We start from the raw sequence: 19,870 nt of genomic DNA on the forward strand, positions 1-19,870 counted from the left end.
CCTGTCTCTGGCTCCTGGTCTTACAGACTAAGCCTAAGCCAGAAGCAGTGAACTCGGCTGCAGAGCCTGTGCTGCAGAGTGGTGTAACAGAAGGGAGACATTGTGACCCAAGGGCTATGTCTCCCTCTGAGCAGCAGCTGAAAATGTGCTGCTCTGAGCTGACAGGGGCTTGTAGAATCAGTTCCCCTGCTGCGAAACTGGCGGGTCCCCTAAAAGAATGCCAGAGCAAGAGTTTCCTTGGAGTCCCTGGAGCACCGCCTTCCTTGGCACATGGCCCCTGGCCAGACCCTACCAGTCTGTGAGGTCCTCTAGACCTGCTCTGCCTGGGTATTGTCTGTGTTCAGGTGCTGTGCCTGAACATCATGGGGGTGAGTCTGGGAAAGTGTCCGTGTGACCAAGCACATGGAGTGGAGTGGCGTGTGCCAGCAGGCCTGCGGTGCACATGAGTTTGTACGTGCAAATCAAGGTCTGTTTCAGAGTGGTCAGCTTCACAAAGCCAGGAACAAAGCCACTTTCTCCTCTGAACTTAAATGACTTTAAAACAAATATATACAATTTGTGAATTGCCTGGATATACTCAAGGAGACAGCAACTTGGCTCTGAGGAGGATCTTTGTTTTGGAGCATTCTGTTCCTGGCAGATTAAAATATGATGTCCTTTTTTAAAAAGAGAGGAGGAGGTTGGGCTGACCAAGGAAATTTCTATCTAGAGTCGTGACTTTAAATGCTGTCTAAAATGTTCTTTGCCTGAATTTGGCCATTAAAAAGAAGAACAAACATGAAACTACTCTTTCATTTCCTGGAATCCTTATTAATTGCCTTTAGGACATTCACTAGAAAGAGGGAGCAAAGAGGCATTCACCAGCCGTGAACGAAGCAGGAGGCTCCCACCCCAAATACAGCCTCCTCGGCACGCCCAGGAGGGTGACGGTCCAGCTCTCTAAAGCGAAACCTCCTCCACCAGAGGCCCGAAAACCACACGGCATATACCAGCTCCTTGTTTTACAGGGACCTGGGATTCTGTGGGTCCAGCCAACTTACCAGGGCGACAGGGCACATGAAGCTGGGCTCCTCTCCATGCCAACAGCTCCTGGCAGAAAGGGAGGCCCAAGGGCAAGCTCAGGTTATGGCCCCAGGTGCGTGGCGAGTCTGAACACCAGTCTCCTTGACCATGGGATCTTGCTGTTCACGTGGTTTCCGAAGAGTCCTCTGTGGCACCCTGACAACCTTGGCTGTTATTTCCTTCCCCGAACGTCCCCATCAGAGGCCCCTTTCTGTTACTTTCCCATCTTCTCAGGTGTCCCCTTTGTTTCGGAAAAACACAAGACAGGCAGACACGCTCTGTGTAACCAGACTCCGGACGCCAGCCCCATGTGGGCCCCATGGTAATTCTGTCCTCCTGCTGCAGCCTGGAGCCCTTGGCTGAGGTGCGACTCCCAAACGCTGTCCTCACCACAAGCACATCCTTTTCCCAGCCCCGGTAAATGCCTCAGTTTGCCCCTCCATCAAACGGGAAGGACAAACTGTACCACCCAGTTGCGTGTTTAAAACACTGAGATGTGTTCATGGACAGCAGGTGATTCTGTGGTTCCATGGCTTGTTTTTCCTTCCAGCAGCTGCTTGCACCACGGACTCCACGAGCATTTTTGTCCAGAGCAATTACTGGCGCACTTCTAGTGTCCCTGTGAAGCTGAAATCTGAATGTCTTTTCAGTCTTGCTGAGACGGGTGTGTTGAGGAAGGCTGCCAGGCTGCGGGTGGAGGTCTCCCTGATCTCGCCCCCCTGTCCCTCTGTTCCTCTGCCCCCACAGCTCCCCGCCGGCCCAGCAGCTCTCATTCCTGCGCAGCGGCCTCCTGAGTGGCCTCTACCTGCACGTGGGTGATAGACCTGAGGCCCTGCTCCGGTGGCTGTTCCAGGTGAGGACCGTGGCCTGCCACTAGGTGGCAGGAGTGTGCCAGCCAGGCAGCCTGGGCAGGGCTGCAACAGGAGAGGCTGGACACCGACCCTCTCTGCCCTTGGGTGCCATTGGCACTGGATTCATCCCAGCAGAGGCTGGAGGAGGAAGGGAGGCTTGTGATGACCAAGCCTGGGAGGGGTGGTGACCAGCCTGTAGTCTCACTCTGCTCCCCCCAGAGCATGTGGCCTGTATTGACTGTGCCACTGGAGGCCCTCTGTGTGATGGAGGCCTGACCACTCAACAGGTATTCCATCATGTCCAGCTCAGCTCTACTCCAAGTCACAGGTCCTGGCCCTTGTCCCTAAGCAGCGGGAGCACAGCCCTGCCTCGGCCTTGCTGGGTGCTGGGTGTTTGCCTCCCACTGTGAAGTTGTAGGTGGTTCGGCTGGGAAAGCCTAGAACAGCTGTTCTGTCTTCCCTTCTGGTTGCTGCCAGGACAGTTTGCCTTGGGGGTACATGCATTCTGCCCCAGGCCGGAACCCTCGTACTGAGAATGACAGGGAGAAGCCAGTGAGGAAAGCCTGGCACCAGCTGCTGAGATCTGAATGCGAGGCATGGGGATGTGGCCCTGGCCCTCGACCAGGACCAGCCCTGCCTGGGGACAGGCAGGTCACAAGTTCCAGCTGGTCTCATTTCTGCCAGTTGGAGCCCAGACCCCAGCTGTAAATTAGGGCCACCATGCGGGGTGGATTGTTGTGGGAACTCCTCAGCCCTGGCAGACTGGCTGGCTTCCAGAAAGAGCCCCCCAGCTCTCTCTTCTTCTCTCTGGGGTCCCTCTGTCACCCCTCCCCACCCCAGAGGAGAAAGGCACCCCCTTCCCCCTCCCCAGGCCGGGCAGGAAAGGCTGGCGGGCAACACAGGGAACAGAGCGGCCATTATGTTCTGTCCCCAGTCAGTGCAGCTTCTCTCTGTTCCTTGCGCATATGACAGACGCACAGTTGGGCGTCCGAGGCACAAAGAGCTGGCCTGAGATGTCGCTCAGAGGGTCCTTCTGTGACCTAAACACGGCTGTGGAGGCATGAGTGAGCGCTACTGTTTCTTCTGCCACCTCTGTCACCTGGGTGGGGGAGGGGCTAGAGCAGAGGACCCAGACCTGCTCTGCCACTTAACTGCCTTGTAACCTAAGGGGGTTATTTAACATCAGCTCAGTGCCTCAGTTTCTTCCTCTGTAAACTGGGGCCAGTAGTGCCATGTGAAGGTTGAACAAGAAAATGCCAGGACCTGCTTTGTCCTTATGGTCCCCAGGGCCTAGGCATCATTGGAAGGAATGATGTTTGCACAGAGCTTCTGGTTGTCCATCCCCAGGGAGGAGAAACAAAAGCTTCTCCTGCCCGCAACTGAAGTCAGATCAGTGAAAGGATGCATTTGGCCTTAGGGGCTTCTGGTGATTCTCTGCCCAACATCTTTGTCTCGGGAGGGGAAGGAAGAGCAGGACAGCTGATGTCTCACGTGGTCATACCTCAGGCCTCAGCAGAATGGGCTCTGATGTTTCACTTCTGAGATTTGGGTTTTCTTGCCAGGGGAGCTTGTTCTCTCATAGCAGCAGTAGCATCATTCATTCACAGGCATTGGTTGAGGACCCGCTATGTGCCGAGCTCTAGGGATAGAAAGATTTTGGAAGCAAGGTCCCAGGTAAATGTGCAGAACATGGCCATGGGGCTCTGTGCTGAGCACTCTGGTTTTGAGAGGCAGAAATCCATGGGGGCTTCCTGAACTGCTGGGGAAACTCTTATGAAGGAGCAGGGGTCATTCCTGGGATCCAAGGGCAGGGGTACAGCTGGGCCTTAAAAGAGTGGAACTAGAATGGGGAAGGGTCAGGATCCTAGGACAGGCTTCAGCTTTTCTTTGTACTCCAGGCTCCATGGTCAAGTAAGTCCCAGGGAGGGCGAGTCTGATTGGCCTAAGAGGGGTTAAGGGACCACCCCAACCACCTCTGACCCTGGCCCAAAGACAGCTGGGGAGCAGGGCGACATGCCGCTGGGGACCCATGTGCATTCCTGGAGTTGATTCTGAGAGCTAGGGGATGGGGGAGTCGGGCAGGCTTTAACCCTGCTCGTTCAGCTATTGCTTTGGAAAGGCCATCCTCAGTCCTCATGGGGGCTAGTTCCTGCTGCCTGCCACCCTCCCTGCTCCCAGGGGGTTGGGTGGGGTGAACAGCGGGTGCTGGGTGAATAGGCTTCAGCTTCAGGGCTTGCCAATTTATGTTAGCTCTGTCACTGGAAACCCAGTGCATACCTGCCAGGTGAGCCTTGCTGGTAGTTTATGCTCTCAGTGAATTCACATTCTTGTTGGGAAATGATCCCGTGTTCAACTATGAAGGAGTTAGGAAAGAGGCAGGGGGGAGGCAGCGTGGTGTCTTAGGGCAGATCGCCAGGGACACAGACCCTGCAGGTTTCCTAGGAAAACTACCCCTGGGAGCGAGAGGAGGCGGCAGGAGAAGCAAAGCAAATGCACGAGAGGCCCCACCCAGTCCTGGGGGCTCTGGAACTGGGATTCCCTTTTACACTTGTACCAGCTGAGGCCAGGGGTCCTGGCCTTTGGACCACCAGTTATCAGACAGATGGCACTTGGAGCTGGGTGTGATCCTGGGTGAGAGACTCCCTCACACCAAGGTCATGCCCAGAGCAGGACTCAGCTCGGGGCCCTCAGCCGGCAGCAGTGCCCAACCCATGGGGATGGGAGCCTCTGTCCTGAAGGGGCCCTGCCTGGAGCGCCCACTGCAGCAAGCTCTTCTCAGCACCCTTGGGAGGATGTGTACTGCACAGTGTGGCCTGGCCTTGCCTGGGGGGTCCCCAGACTGGACGGCGCTGGTAGGCGGGTTTGTGTCTCCATGTCACACTCTGTTCACGTTCCCAATCCCCAGCTGTGACCTCAGGCCCAGGGAGCATTGGGTAAGAGATCCCAAGGAGTTTGAGTCAGGCTGGTGTCCTGCCTGCCCTCCCCCCACCAGGCCATTGAGGGTCTGCCCTCAGGACCCAGGACCTCCCAGAGCCAGTTCAGTCACTGCCGGGAAACCATACGAGGGTCACAAAGAGGGGGTGACTTGTCCTTGTCCAGCTGACTATAGTCAGTGATTGTGAGCTCTTTCTTTTCCCTACACTGGTCCCTGTCCTGGAGGGCACGGCTGTCACCACAGGGAGGGAGGAGCAGAAGGACCAAGACCCCCCCACAGGGAGGTGGACAGAGTAGGAGATTTTGAGTCACATAGATTGGGGGTTGAATACTGATTTTGCTGCTTTCTTGCTGTGTGACCTGGGGCAAGTTGCTTGACCTTTCTGAGCTTGTTTTCCTTACCTATAAAGTGGCAATAATGATGATATCCTTTTACCGGGTAGATTTGTGAAGATTAAATGGGACTTATTTAATATGGAGTAATAAAGCTTTATTGCTATTACTTCATAGGGCTGACCCAGCTAACCTGTTTTTTTTCCTGCTAGCTGCTGACATGGCCTCCAGAAACTTCTTTGGGAGCCTTTGGTCTCCTGTGGGACCTCAGTGTGGATGGGCTCATCCGTCAATCTGGTCAGTACTACAGGTGCAGGGTGGCAGCTTGCATGCTGGGTACCCAAGCTGGAGAGCCTATACAGTAGACAGCTCCAGCCCCCTGGAACTCAGGGTGCAGGCGAGGTGCTGGGGGGACATTGCATCACCAGCACACGGGACATCAGGACATCTTTGGCTCTGGCTCCGACACTAGTAAAAAGCTGAGCCAACAGGCTCCTTGGCACCTTATCTGGCCTCAGATCCGTGTCACCAGGGCTGAGTCCAGGCTGACTTCACAGACCCAGGATCCCAGAACAGCCTGGGAGGTGGATTCTCTGGATTTACACAGGCAGTTTGCCTCTGGCTTCTTCCTGAGAGCCCCAGTTTACTCGGGAGCATTCTAGAACATCTGCATCAAATTTGGGGAGCTCTTTGGGTTGGAGTCACAAGGGGGAGGGCTCTGAAGCTGTGCCCCCACCAGTAGCTGTCCTCAGCTCCTAGGGCAGCAACAGAGCACCTAAGTTTGGACTGAGCTGGAGGGACTTGAGTCTGTACCTTGATCCTGGCACTTAAGGGGTATGCCTAAATCATTTTTATGGTTTAAGATATTCAGAGTTCCACAGAAGCAATTCATTTTCCCTTCAGTGGCTGCACCCTTCCCAGGCTGTCATCATTTGGTGCCTAAACCTAGACACTTTGGCATCAAAAAATATCATGGGACCAGTAACAGAGAAAGGGACTCACAGGTGTCCAGACCCCGACCTTGTACACCAGCTGTAGTCTGCCCCCACTTCCCTGAAACACTGCAGCACAGAGCTCTGAACGCCAAAGTTAGAGACCCATGATGCACCATTACTCCCCACCCCCACCTACAAGCAGCCCATTGAATTTCTGCTTTTGTGCCTCCTCTCCTTCAGGAGTTGGCTGAACTGGGGGCCATCTGTCAAATTAGAGCATTCCAGACGCCTCCTGCTCCCCCCTCCCACCGCCCACCCCCAGCCCAGACCCCTCTAACTCAGGTCCTCTGAATAGCGCCAGTCTCGGCCTCCTCTCTCTTTACATAACCTCTTCCCCTGCAGCCGGGGCTGCCCTTTTGGTGCCCCTGGGGCCGCCTCTGCGGCATGCCTGCCCTTTGGGGGAACAGAGGCCTCCTTGTCCCACTCTTCTCCTCCATACAGTGGTATGTGTCTCCTCCCGCAGGGACAGAGAGGACGTCCCACCCTTCTTTGCTGCTTGCCGTGTTGTCTCTGACTTGCCCTCCATCTGGAGGAGCTGGGAATGGACTTCTGGGTATCTAGTCGGCCCAGCTCTCATGGCTCCCTTCCTCCGGTCCAGAGCATTTCTCCTTGCATCACATGGGAGCTCAGCCTGAGGTTGTTTTTCCCACCCTTTGCAGTAGAGACTGGCCCACAGAATGCCGGGCTCAAGGTCAGATCTTGATTGATTTGGTGAAAGGCGAAGGCCTGGTTCCCAAAAGAACTGAGAGCTTGAGCAGGCATTTGTACCCCCACTTTCATAGCAGCATTGCTCCCAATAGCCAGATCCCAAACATCCACCAATGGATGAATGGATAAGCAAAATATGGTCGTACATCTGTGGAGTATCACACAGCCTTGAAAAAGAAGGACATTTTGTCGCGTGCTACAACATGGACAAACCTGGAGGACATCACACTAAGTGAAATAAGCCACAGAAGGGTAACATACAGTATACATACGTACAGTATACATACTGTATGCCGTAGTTCCACTTATATTAAGGCCCTGAAATAGTCAAATTGATAGAGACAGAAAGTCGAAATGGTAGTTGCCAGGCAGAAGGGGAGGGGAGAATGGGAGGCTAGTGTTTAATGGGTACAGAGTTCCAGTTTGGGATGATGAAGAAGTTCTAGAAGTAGTGGTGATTGTGAAACATGAATGTGCCTAACACTGCTGAACTGTGCACTTAAAAACAGTTAAAGAAGTTCCCCTTGTGGCTCAGCAGGTTAAGAACCTGACTAGCATCGATGAGGATGCGGGTTTGATCCCTGGTCTTGCTCAGTGGGTTAAGGATCCGGCATTGCTGCAAGCTGCAGCAGAGGTTGCACATGTGGCTCAGATCCAGGGCTGCTTTGGCTCTGTGGTGTAGGCTGGCAGCTGTAGCTCTGATTGGACCTCTAGCCTGGGAACTTCTATATGCAGCAGGTGCAGCCCTAAAAAGAAAAAAACTGGTAAAAGAATTCACTTGTGATGTCGTGGGTTCAGGATCCAGCATTGTCACTGTAGCGGCTTGGTTGCTACTGTGGTGCAGGTTCAGTCCCTGGCCCAGAAACTTCTGCATGCTGTGGGTGCAGCCAAAAAAAAAAAAAAAAAAAGGTTAAGATGGAAAATTTTATGTTAGGTGTTTTTGTCATAATTTTTTTTAAAAGAAAAGAAAAGGAAAGGCCAGGTCCAGAGCCAGGAGCCATGTGCCAGGAGAGAACCTACCGCAAGTTGGATCTGAAAATCAGCTGTGAGTCCAGGAAGCATTTGTACAGTTAAGTTAGATCCAGAATTGATACAAAAGGAAGCCATACTTACAGATTTGTCAGCGGCTTGAGGTTCTCTGAGTGTCCTTGTCCTCTGTGGGGTACTGCTATCCGAGGCAGAACCCTGGGGCTTTGGACCTGTGATTGGGGTAGGTGAGTTTTTAAAGGTGCCTGGTCTTCCTCTTTTGTAAAAAGGGGGAGATTTGTGTAGTGAGTAAATTTCCATATTTTTATGGAGTCTGTAGTGACCAGCATGCCTTCCCAGATTGTCCTGGGAAAGGGCTTCATAATCGCCTTCACCCCAGCACCCCTCCTGGGTGTGGAGAGAGCCAGGGTGGGGTTGGCTGAGTCTCTGGCAGGGTCTGGGCTCCAGGCCTCAGTGCTGACAGTCATGGGTGTGCTGGTTACTCGGGCTAAGGGCCGAGAGCCCAGGGCTGGAGGATTGCAGGAAGATGGGACTTGTTCTTCTGGATTGAGAAGCAGCTCAGGTCACCTTTTAAAAGCTCCTTGATGAACTTGAAGAATGGGATATTCTGGAACACACATTCTTGGTTGTAGGGAATGTTAATTCATTTATTAAGCAGACATTGAGCACCTCCTGTGTTCAAGCACCTCTGCTGAGATGGCAGAGGGAGATACAAGGATGAATCAGGTGTGGTTCCTGCTCTCACCTGGTTGATAGTCAAGTGGGAGGAGATTAAATTTCCATCTGCAACAGGAGATGAAAAGGAGGCAGAGACAAAAATGGGAGTTCCAAGGAAAAGGAAATGACTTCCTGCTAGATGGGGTTGGGGTTGGGGAGGCAGGGATGGGGAAAAGTGCTTTAAAGAAGAGGTAACAATTGATCTATCCCTTGAAAGATGGATAGAGTGAGAATTGCAAGCTCAGTTTGGTCCATGGGGACCAATTGAGATCAGTGACCAGAGAGCCCCTGCCCCATCTAAAGAGGCTGGCAGGTTCCATGTTGCCAGATCTCCATTTTCAAGAGAAGCTGTGTTTCAGTTAGAATGTACTTGGGCTCTGAAGTAACATACCCAATGAAGAGTAGTTTTATTGTCTCACATGACAAGAAATCCAGAGGCAGGTGCTTCTGTGGTATGTTCAGCAGATCAGCATTTTCAGGGCTCTGGCTTAGCTTGCATCTCTTTTCTCACTACTTCTATCAAGGTGGCAGAATGGCTGCCATAGCTCCAAGCATTGTCATGTCCTCACATGACAACAGTGTTCAAGGCAGAAAGAACAGAGGTGAAGGGTAAGAGGTCATGGCTTCTAATACTTTTTTTTCTCTGTTTGTCAGGACGTCCTTTCCATTTTGTTTCAGTAGACAGAACTGGATCACAGGTTTTAGAGGACTCTTGCCCTCTTTTCTTTTCTCTTCTTAGGGCCACACCCAGGGCATATGGAGGTTCCCAGGCTAGGGGTCCAATCAGAGCTACAGCTGCCGGCCTACACCACAGCCACAGCAACTTAGGATCCTTAACCCGCTGAGCGAGGCCCGGCATCAAACCCCCATCCTCAAGGATACAGTCAGGTTCGTAACCCCTTGAGCTACAACAGAAACTCCTTGCCCTGTTTTCTAGCAGTCCAGTGCCCATTAAACACCGTACCAATGTCTGAAGAATTTTCAGCCTCATGAACCCTACACCTCCAGAGTAGAATCCAGGAGACTCACTTTTTTCCAAGCTCCTTTCAAATATTTGAATTTTTAGTTTTGGAATTTCCATTTAGTTCTTTTTATTTTAAAAATAGTTTCTGGGAGTTCCCGTCGTGGCGCAGTGGTTAATGAATCCGACTAGGAACCATGAGGTTGCGGGTTCGGTCCCTGCCCTTGCTCAGTGGGTTAACGATCCGGCGTTGCCGTGAGCTGTGGTGTAGGTTGCAGACGCGGCTCGGATCCCGCGTTGCTGTGGTTCTGGTGTAGGCCAGTGGCTACAGCTCCGATTCAACCCCTAGCCTGGGAACCTCCATATGTCGCGGGAAAGGCCCAAGAAATAGCAACAACAACAACAACGACAAAAGACAAAAAAATAAATAAATAAATAAAAATAGTTTCTGGAGTTCCCGTTGTGGCTCAGTGGTTGACGAATCCAACTAGGAACCATGAGGTTGCAGGTTCAATCCCTGGCCTTGCTCAGTGGGTTAAGGATCTGGCGTTGCCGTGAGCTGTGGTGTAGGTTGCAGACGCGGCTCGGATCCCGTGTTGCTGTGGCTCTGGTGTAGGCCGGCGGCTACAGCTCCGATTAGACCCCTAGCCTGGGAACCTCCATATGCCACAGGAGTGGCCCTAGAAATGGTAAAAAGACAAAAAAAAAAAAAAATAGTTTCTGCATCTCTACTGGGATTTCTTATTCATTCAAAGTGAGAATATTTTCATTTACCATCTTGAGCACAGTTATAATAGCTGCTTTAAAATCCTTGACTATGGTGTTCCTGCTGTGGTGCAATGAGTGGGTTAAGAATCTGACTGCAGCAGTTCAGGTCTCTGCCGAGGCTCTGGTTTGATCCCCAGCCCGGCACAGTGGATAAAAGGATTCAGCGTTGCCATAGCTTCAGCGTAGGTCACAGCTGTGGTTTGGATTCAGTCCCTGGTCTGGGGAACTTCCATATGCTGTGAGTGAGGCCATAAGAAAAAGTAAAAAATCCTTTACTGTAATTCTAACATCAGAGCCTCTCATTTATTACATGGAAAATTAAGTGTGAAAGTGAACATTTACTGAGAATGAGTAGAGAAGTGATACCAAATACTAGACCTTGGGAGTGTCATGTCCCTGTCCTCTAGCTGTCTTTAGGATATTTCCAGAACCATTCATGTAGAAATGCCTGCTGATTACAGCCTGGCTTCCCTGCCTAATGTGGAACCCTCACAGGGACCGAGCAGGTGAGGTGCCCCAGAGCTTAAGCTTCATTAGCTTTCAGGTCAGTTGGTTTCTGACATATAATAAAACTGTGCTAACAGCCAGAGCCTGTTTCTGCTGCTGTGGCTCTGAACTCTGACTGCTCTCCCAGCCACCCTAGACCAGTCCTTACAAAGATAAATGGGATGATATGGGTTCCTTCTCGGGGGTGGGCCCACTTTCCCTGAACAGACACCAGGACGAAACCAGGGAAGGTTTACTGACTTCCTAGGGAAGGGGGCAGCATGGTTCTTGGATAGGCAGCTGGTAGCCAGAATACTGACGTTTATGTGAAATTTCCTCTTGGTAACTAAATCAGTTGAAAAACAAAACCCCCAAACCCCTACCGTGAAGCCATCTGCAGACTATATTCGACTGTAGATGGAATATACTTCTACTGTTTGCAGCCCTGGGCAGAGCCCTGGGGGTGGGGTGATGCAAGGAGAGCTGGGAGCAGCAGGAAAACCGAGGAAGAGGGGAGAGTGGGGCTTCCTTTAAGGGGCAGAGCAGAAGATAAGACTGGACATATGGGGCCAGATCTTGGAGGACAGTAGGGTCCATTGCAGGCATACTGAAACTTTATTAATATTTGGTGAGGAGTTCCCGTCGTGGCTCAATGGTTAACGAATCCAACTAGGAACCATGAGGTTGTGGGTTCACTCCCTGGCCTTGCTCGGTGGGTTAAGGATCCGGTGTTGCCGTGAGCTGTATGTAGTGTAGGTTGCAGATGCAGCTCGGGTCCTGAGTTGCTGTGGCTCTGGCATAGGCCGGCGGCTACAGCTCTGATTCGACCCCTAGCCTGGGAACCTCCATAAGCCGCAGGAGCGGCCCAAGAAATGGCAAATAGACCAAAAAAAAAAAAAAAAAAAAGTTGGTGAAACCAGGACAGATTGTTGTCGTTGTTATTTAGATATAATTCATGAACTGTGTAATTCACCCTTTTAAAGTGTATTGATTCAGAGTTGTTCAAACATCACCACTATCTAATTCCAGAACATTTTCATCACCCCCCCCCCAAAGAAACCTCATACATCAGTAGTCACTCCCCATTCCTCCCAGCCCTGGCAATTCTTAATCTACATTCTGTCTCACTGTACTTGCTTATTCTGGACATTTCATATAAATGAAATGATACAATATGTGACCTTTTGTGTCTGCTTCTTTTACTTAGCATGTTCAAGGTTCATGCATGTCGTAGCGTGTGTGAGTACTTCATTCCTTTTTATGTCTGAATAGTATTCCACTTTATGGATACACCACTTTTTTTTTTTTTTTTTTTTTTTTTTTACTTTGATCTTTTTTAGGGCCGCACCTGAGGCATATGGAGGTTCCCAGACTAGGGGTCGAATCAGAGCTATAGCTCCTGGCCTACACTACAGCCACAGCAATGTGGGGTCCAAGCTGAGTTTGTGACCTACACCACAGCTCACGGCAACACTGGATCCTTAACCCACTCAGCAAGACCAGGGATCAAACCCGAGTCCTCATGGATACTAGTTGGGTTTGTTTACCACTGAGCCAGGGTGGGAACTCCTGGATATACCATATTTTATCTATTCATAAGTTAATGGACACTTGGGTTGTTTCTACTTTTTGGCTGTTGTGAATAATGTTATTGTCAACATTTGCACACAGGTGTTTATGGGGATGTATGTTTTCAGTACTCTTCAGTATATGCTTAAGAATGGAATTGCTGGGTAATATGGTGAATCTTATATTTTACTTTTTGAAGGACTGCTAAACTACTTTCTTTTTATTTTCTTTTTATGGCCACACCTGTGGCATATGGAAGTTCCCAGGTTAGGGGTTGAATTAGGGCTGTAGCTGTAGGCCTATGCTGAAGCCACAGCAATGCCAGATCTGAGCTGCCTCTGCAACTTAACACCATAACTCATGGCAACACCAGATCCTTAACCCACCAGGTGAGGCCAGGGATCAAACCCATATCCTCATGGAGGCTATTTTGGGTTCTTAACCTGCTGAGCCACTATGGGAACTCCTGCTGAACTATTTTATGAAGTGGCTGCATCATTTTACATTCCCACTAGAAATGTATGCAAGTTCCAATTTCTTCACATCCCTGCCAGCATTCGTTATTGTCTGTCTCTTGATAGTAGTCATACTAGTGGGTATAACATGATATCTCATTGTGGTTTGGGTTTGCTTTTCTCTAATGACTAAGGATGTTGAGCACCTGTTCATGTACTTGTTGGCCATTTGTATGTCTTCTTTGAGGAGATAACTATTCATATGCTTTGGTGACTTTTTTTTTTCTTTTTAAGGCCACACTCACGGCATATGAAGTTCTCAGGTTAGGGGTTGGATCACAAAGCTGCAGCTGCCGGCCTACGCCACAGCCGCAGCAGCATCAGATCCGAGCCGCGTCTGCCATCTATGCTGCATCTTTCAGCAATGCCAGATCCTTTACCCACTGAGTGAGACCAGGGATCAAACTGCATCCTCATGGACACTATGTTGAGTTCTTAACCCACAGAGCCACAATGAGAACTCCTGCTTTGGTGATTTTTTTATTCATTTGTTCTTTTATGTGGTTGAGTTGCAGGAGTTCTTTATATACTCTGGATCCTAAACCCTTTCCAGATATCTGATTTGCAAATATTTTCTCCCATTTTGTGGGTTATCTTTTAACTGTCTTGATGGTGGCCTTTGATGCACAAAGGTTTTTAATTTTGATAAGGTGTAATTTAGCTATTTTTTTCTGTTGTTACCTACGCTTTTGATGTCAAACAAGATACCACCATTGCCTGTCCAAGGTGATGAAGATGTGCTCTTATGTTTCATTCTGAGAATCTTATAGTTTGCACTTTTCCATTTATGTCTTTGATGCATTTTGAGTTGATTTTTGTATATGATGTGGGACAGGGGTCCAGCTTCAGTCCTTTGCATGTGGATATCCACTTGTCCTAAGACCATTTGTTGACTGTTCTTTCCCACAATATGTTATCTTGGCACCCTTGCTGGAAATCAGTTGACCATGGGTGATGTATGAGTTTATTTCTAGATTCTCAATATTATATATATATATGTGTGTATAATTGAGACAGTACCATGAATTCTTGATCACTGTAGCTTGTGGTTCAGTTTTGAAATTGGGGAGTATGAGTTTTCCAGCTTTGCTCTTTTCAAAATTGTTTTGGCTATACTGGATCACTTGTAATTCCATATTAATTTTAGGATTGGCTTATCAATCTCAGCAAAAATGACAGCTGGGGTTTTGATAGTGTTTTTGATAGTGTTGAATTTGTAAATGACTTTGAGTGTTCCTATCATCTTAATAATATTGAGCCTTCTAATCCATGAACATGGGCTATCTTTCCATTTATTTAGATCTTCTTTAAACTTTTTTCAAGAATGTTTTGGGAGTTCCCGTCGTGGCGCAATGGTTAACGAATCCGACTAGGAACCATGAGGTCGCGGGTTCGGTCCCTGCCCTTGCTCACTGGGTTAACGATCCGGCGTTGCCGTGAGCTGTGGTGTAGGTTGCAGACGCGGCTCGGATCCCGCGTTGCTGTGGCTCTGGCGTAGGCCGGTGGCTCCAGCTCCGATTCAACCCCTAGCCTGGGAACCTCCATATGCCGCGGGAGCGGCCCAAGAGATAGCAACAACAACAACAAAAGACAAAAAAAAAAAAAAAAGAATGTTTTGTAGTTTTCAGTGTCCAAGTCTTACCCTTGTTTTATCAAATTTATTCCCCATTTTTTTATTCCTTTTGATACTATTCTAAGTGGAGTTTTCTTCATTTTCTTTTCAGATCATTCCTTCCTAGTGTGTAGAAATACGGCAGATTTTGGTGTATCAACCTTGTATCCTGCGACCTTTCTGAACTTGTTTATTAGCTCTAATAGTTTTTTTTTTTATGGCAGTTTGGTTTTGAAAGCAAACATACTCTTGTGCAGCTAATTCTTGCGAGAAATGACCTCATGTTTTTTTAACAAACATTCTTTGGCTGTGCCAGCGTAGGACTGGCCAGTAACCTAGCTGCCAATCATACTGAGTAGGCAGCAGTGCCTGGAGAAGAGGAGCTCCATCAATGAGACTAAAACACTTTGGAAGTAAAACACACCTAGGCTCCTTCCAGTTAGCTTCTAAGACATTGTTCATTCTTAGCTACCTGTTCCATTCCCTGCCAGCTTCTATAGTAGTTGTGTAGGGGAGGGAGAATATAGCAAAACAAAATGACCCTGGCCAGTACATTCTCTGGATTTTTTTTTTTTTTTTTTTGGCCGTGCCGCGGCATATGGAAGTTCCCAGGCCAGGGGTAGAACCCATGCAACAGCAGCAACCCAAGCTGCTGCAGTGACAATGCCAGATCCTTAACCCACTGCATTATAGCACTGCAAGAATTCCTTTTTTTTTCTTTTGCTTTTTAGGGCCACACCTGTGGCATATGGAAGTTCCCAGGCTAGGGGTCAAATCAGAGCTGCAGCTGCTGGCCTACACCACAGCCACAGCAACACCAGATCTGGGCCACATCTGGGACCTACACCACAGCTCACAGCAATGCCGTATCCTTAACCCACTGAGCAAGGCCAGGGATTGAACCTGAGTCCTCACAGAGGCTGGTTCGTTAACCGCTGAGCCACAATAGGAACTCTCTCCCTTTGGATATTTTTAAGTGGACGAGAAATTTGGCTCTCAGAACAGGTTCATTTCACTGTCATGAGAAGTGTCTTTGGACACATTGTTCTTCCTCACTTGGTAGCCATGGTTTTCCTTGCGTTGCCCAGAGCTCCAGTGTTGTTACCGGGGCTTGGAGACCTTCTTGGATAGGCCCCTTTTTGTGGGTGGCTTTGCTTGCTTGAATCCTCTCTCTTCCTTCTTCTCTGCCCGCCTTCCTTATTCCTTCCCAGATAATCTCTGTAAGATTGCCTCCTGTAGGAGTTCCCAGGTGTTGCAACAGGTTAAGGACCTGGTGTTGCCATTGCTGCAGCTCATGTTCAGTCCCTGCCCCAGAACTTTCCACATGCCATGGACACAGCATATATATGTATATATAACTTCCTGTAAAAGAATAATTAAAAAAGACCAGTAATCTCACTAGCCTTGTAACCTCTGCTGTTCTTTTTTTTTTTTTTTTTTGTCTTTTTGCCATTTCTTGGGCCGCTCCCGTGGCATATGGAGGTTCCCAGGTTAGGGGTCAAATCGGAACTGTAGCTGCCAGGCTACACCAGAGCCGCAATGCAGGATCTGAACCACATCTGCAACCTACACCACAGCTCACGGCAATACTGGATCCTTAACCCATTGAGCAAGGCCAGGGATCTAATCTTCATTTTCATGGGTAGCAGTTAGGTTCATCACTGCTGAGCCACAGTGGGAACTCCCTATATTTACATTTTAACACATCTTTTAAAAAGCAGTTTCATTGAGGTGTGATTGACATATATTGGGCTGTACACACATGAAGTATGCAGCTTATATACTAAACATATGCATGTACCCATAAAACTGTCACCACAATCAAAATAATAATGTCCATTGTCCCCTGCCCTCAAAGCTTTCTTGTGCCTCTTTGCAATTAATTCATTTCTTCCCCCTTTTGTCTCTGGGAAACTACTGACCTATTTTCTGTCATTCCAGATGAGCTTGCATTTTCTATAATTTCATATAAATGGAGTCATGCAGTAGGTACTCTTTTTTTGGTGGGGGGTCTGGCTTGTTTCACTCAACATAATTACTTTGAAATTTACCCACATTATTGTGTATCAAGAGTTCATTCCTTTCAGTAGCCCGAGTAGTGTTCTATTGCATGACAATACAATAGTTTTTCCATCCATTCACCTCTTGGTTATTTCAGTTGTTTTTGGTTTGGGGGCTGTGAAAATAAAGCAGCTGTAAGCATTCTTATACAAGTCTTTTTGTGGATGTCTGCTTTCTTTTCCCTTGGGGAAAATACCCACAGGCAGATAGGCTGGGTCGTATGGTAAATGCATGTTTAAGTTGTTAAGACATTGCTGAACTATTTTTTTCTAAAGTGGTCGTACCATTTCCCACCAATGGTGGGGGAGAGTTCCAGTTAGGAGCACCCTGCCACTGGTACAGTCAGTCTTTTTAGGAGATGTGCAGTGGTAGCTCATTGTGGTTTTAATTTGCATTTCCCTAAAGCTTGATAATCTTTGTGTTGGCTTATTTGCCATCTGTGTATCTTCTTTAGATAAGTGTCTTTTAGGTTTTTGTTTTGTTTTGTTTTTTAAGGCTGCACCTGAGGCTTATAGAAGTTCCCAGGTCAGGATTTGAATCCAGGCTGCAGCAACACCAGATCCTTAACTACTGCACCAGGCTAGGAATTGAACCCTTGTCTCAGCATCAACCCAAGTTGCTACACAGACAATGCTGGATCTTTAACCTGCTGCATCACAGTGGGAACTCCTCAATTTGCTAAATTTTTCTGGAGAACTCTTACATTTATGTGCATAAAGAATATTCATATGTACTTTACTCTTTCTGGTTCTGGTGTCACAGCATTGCTGGTTTCATAGACTATGTTAAGAAGTATTTCCTGGGAGTTCCTGTCATGGCTCAGTGGAAATGAATCTGACTAGCACCCATGAGGCTGCAGATATGATCCCCGGCCTTGCTCAGTGGATTAAGGATCCAGCGTGAGCTGTGTGGTGTAGGACGCAGACGTGGCTCGGATCTGGCATTGCTGTGGCTGTGGCTGTGGTGTAGGCCAGCAGCTATAGCTCTGACTGGACCCCTAGCCTGGGAACTTCTATATGCTGTGGGTGCAACCCTAAAAAGCAAAAAAAAAAAAAAAAAAAAAAGGATTATTTCTTCCTCAGTTTTCTGTTAGAGTTTGTGTAGAACTGGTATTATTTTTTCCTTAAATGTTTCTTGTGATTAGTCAGTGAAGCCATTTAAGCTTTTAGTTTTTTTTTTTCTTTTGTCTTTTTAGGTTATTTATATTTGTCTTTATGGTAAATTACATTATCTGTTTCTTCTTGAGTAAGCTTTGTTAGTTTGTGTCCATTCATCTAAATTGTCAACATTATTGACAGACTTGTTCATAATATTCTCTTCTTATCCTTGTAATGCTTGTTGGATCAATGATGATGCTCTCTTTCTCATTCTGATATTTGTATTTTATGTTTCTCTCTTCTTCCTGATCAGTCAGGTCACAGGTTTATCAGTTCGCTTTTGGTTTTATTTATTTTCCTTACAGTTGTTTTCTATTTCACTGATTTCTACTCTTACCTTTATTTCCTTTCTTCTGCTTGTTTTGGGTTTAATTCGCTCCCCTCCCCCTGCCTCAGTTTCTCAAGGTGGAAACAGATCATAGTAGCTCATCTTTTTAAAGTTCTCTCTTTAATACATTATAGCATGTACATAACATATTAGTATCATGGTACAGTTATATAGCTTATAAATGTGTTTGTTGGAGGTATAATTTTAAAAATTTAAAAATAAATAAATCGATAGCTTCCCATTTAGAAAAAGTAGAAACAGAAAGACAGTCCCCAGACTGATGGGTACGGTTTAAATTTTTTCCCATTAGATCCCAACATTCCAGGTCCACAGTACCCTCGCCTGGAAAACAAGGTTTATATTTGATCACAGCTTCTAACAATTCCTCTATCTTGGACTCTGTTACCAGAGCCCCTGACTGTCTCAACCTACATTTAAACAATTGAATGTAATGTTTAGTTCCTTGTGATTGATTCTGCCCCATTGTTATCCTGGCTTAAAGTTTCTACTTGCCTACTCACAGTCGCGGGCTCCCCGTTGCGAGTGCAAGGCTACTGTTTTCTGGTCGTCTGCAGTTTCACCTTTTCCTGCTTGTGGCAGACCTTCCTTATTTCTCCACTAGTGGCAGACCTTCTCTTCCAGCCCCACATTGGGCGCCACTCTGTTGCGTCTAGCGCTGCAGGGAGACGGAGAATCCTGGAAGAGGGAGGCACAGTATAACCAAACGCACAAGACTCTTACATTTAGAAAGTGGGGGACCAAGAGGCACTCTGTTCATAGAACAGGTAGAAGGAAGGCAAAGGAGCCTAGGCTTTAGGCCATCATATCTTTTTATTAAGGAAGATGATGAGATTATTATTGATGGGATTAATGAAGGTGACAAGATTTGTGGGCAGGGACAGGCATAGGCAATAACGAGATTATAATCTTAGTAATATCAAAGGAGGTATCCTTAGGACATAGTTCAGCTGTTTATAGAATAACATGGTTAATGCATAAGTCCTTCATCTTGTCTTTGAAGGAGACTCTGTACTTTAGAACTCTGAGTCCAAGACATTCGCCTTCTGCAAAGTTCAGCTGTTCCATGGTCTCCAACAATAAATAAATGATAATTTTTTTAAAAAGGAGTTTCTGGAGTTCCCATCGTGGCTCAGTGGTTAACAAATCTGACTAGGAAGCATGGGGTTGCGGGTTTGATCCCTGGCCTCGCTCAGTGGGTTAAGGATCTGGCATTGCCGTGAACTGTGGTGTAGGTTGCAGACATGGCTCAGATCCCTCGTGGCTGTGGCTGTGGCTGTGGCGTAGGCCGGCAGCTTCAGCTCTGATTTGACCCCTAGCCTGGGAACCTCCATATGCCTCAGCTGCGACCCTAAAAAGCAAAAAAAAAAAAAAAAAAAAAAAAAGGAGTTCCCGTCGTGGCGCAGTGGTTAACGAATCCGACTAGGAACCATGAGGTCGCGGGTTCGGTCCCTGCCCTTGCTCAGTGGGTTAACGATCCGGCGTTGCCGTGAGCTGTGGTGTAGGTTGCAGACATGGCTCGGATCCCGCGTTGCTGTGGCTCTGGTGTAGGCTGGTGGCTACAGCTCCGATTCAACCCCTACCCTGGGAACCTCCATATGCCGCGGGAGCGGCCCAAGAGATAGCAACAACAACAACAACAAAAGACAAAAAAAAAAAAAAAAAAAAAAAAAAATTAAATGACAGATAACAACAAAAAAGTTTGGAGATCAGCAGAAGCATTCTTTGATTGGCATTCTAGGCAGACTCCTTATTGGCAAGTTTGAGCAGCAGTGTGTTAGGGAAGTGCAGGGACGCATGACTGGGGA

The 19,870-nt window shown here is 48.0% G+C and overlaps 1 non-coding gene across 2 annotated transcripts in view; it reads left to right on the plus strand.

Moving 5' to 3' along the window:
- FAM178B overlaps nt 1-19,870 on the plus strand; it is a 102,776-nt gene that overhangs the window by 31,495 nt on the left and 51,411 nt on the right. For both annotated transcript variants that reach the window (XR_001307605.2, XR_001307609.1), the window contains 2 exons: nt 1,810-1,915; nt 5,393-5,477. This is a non-coding gene — a transcript (family with sequence similarity 178 member B). The remainder of the gene's footprint in view (nt 1-1,809; nt 1,916-5,392; nt 5,478-19,870) is intronic.

Source organism: Sus scrofa, chromosome 3 (assembly GCF_000003025.6).
Source record: "Sus scrofa isolate TJ Tabasco breed Duroc chromosome 3, Sscrofa11.1, whole genome shotgun sequence".
In the NCBI taxonomy this organism is placed as follows: Eukaryota; Metazoa; Chordata; class Mammalia; order Artiodactyla; family Suidae; genus Sus; species Sus scrofa.